Genomic DNA, 618 nt, shown 5'->3' with positions numbered 1-618 from the left:
TATCAATTGGAATGACAAGCCATCCGTGGGTTTTACGTCTCAAACGCATATATTTTGTTTCAATTACAGCCGTACAAGCTCATACATACACCCTGGCTACCTCAGCGGATACGTTTTGTATAAATCCGGATCGACTCCTACACCATCAAGTGGTTCTCTTTACCTTGTTTCTGACAATGTTAATTAAATGATATTTAACACTAACACACCAACCACTAAGGACTGCTCCTCTCACACTAAACTCTGGTAATGTTTATATAAAAGCATCTAATGCACTCAATGATGGAACTGTTGGCTACGATATGCCGATTTTCATGGAATTATCAAATGCAACGCCCAATGGTTTTGAATTACAACTGAGCAACACCACAAATGCAACTTGACTAATAGCGAATACTTTGAAACTGCAACTACCATTATTTTGGTTCTGATGACTGCAAAAACACGAAGACTTACAATAACTTCGACTGGTAGTGTTGGTATGGAATTGGATCACCAAACGCTCCTTTGCAAGTAGCTGGATCCAACACATCTATCACGATTAAACCAATTAGCACTATCTCATATAGTTATGATGTAGCGTCCAACGCGTGGGCAATTGGTAGTGGCAGGCCTTTT

Source organism: Plasmopara halstedii (assembly GCF_900000015.1).
Source record: "Plasmopara halstedii genome assembly, contig: Scaffold_1594, whole genome shotgun sequence".
Lineage (NCBI taxonomy): Eukaryota > Oomycota > Peronosporomycetes > Peronosporales > Peronosporaceae > Plasmopara > Plasmopara halstedii.
The sequence above is the reverse complement of the archived record's forward strand: the minus strand, read 5'-3'. Positions refer to the sequence as shown.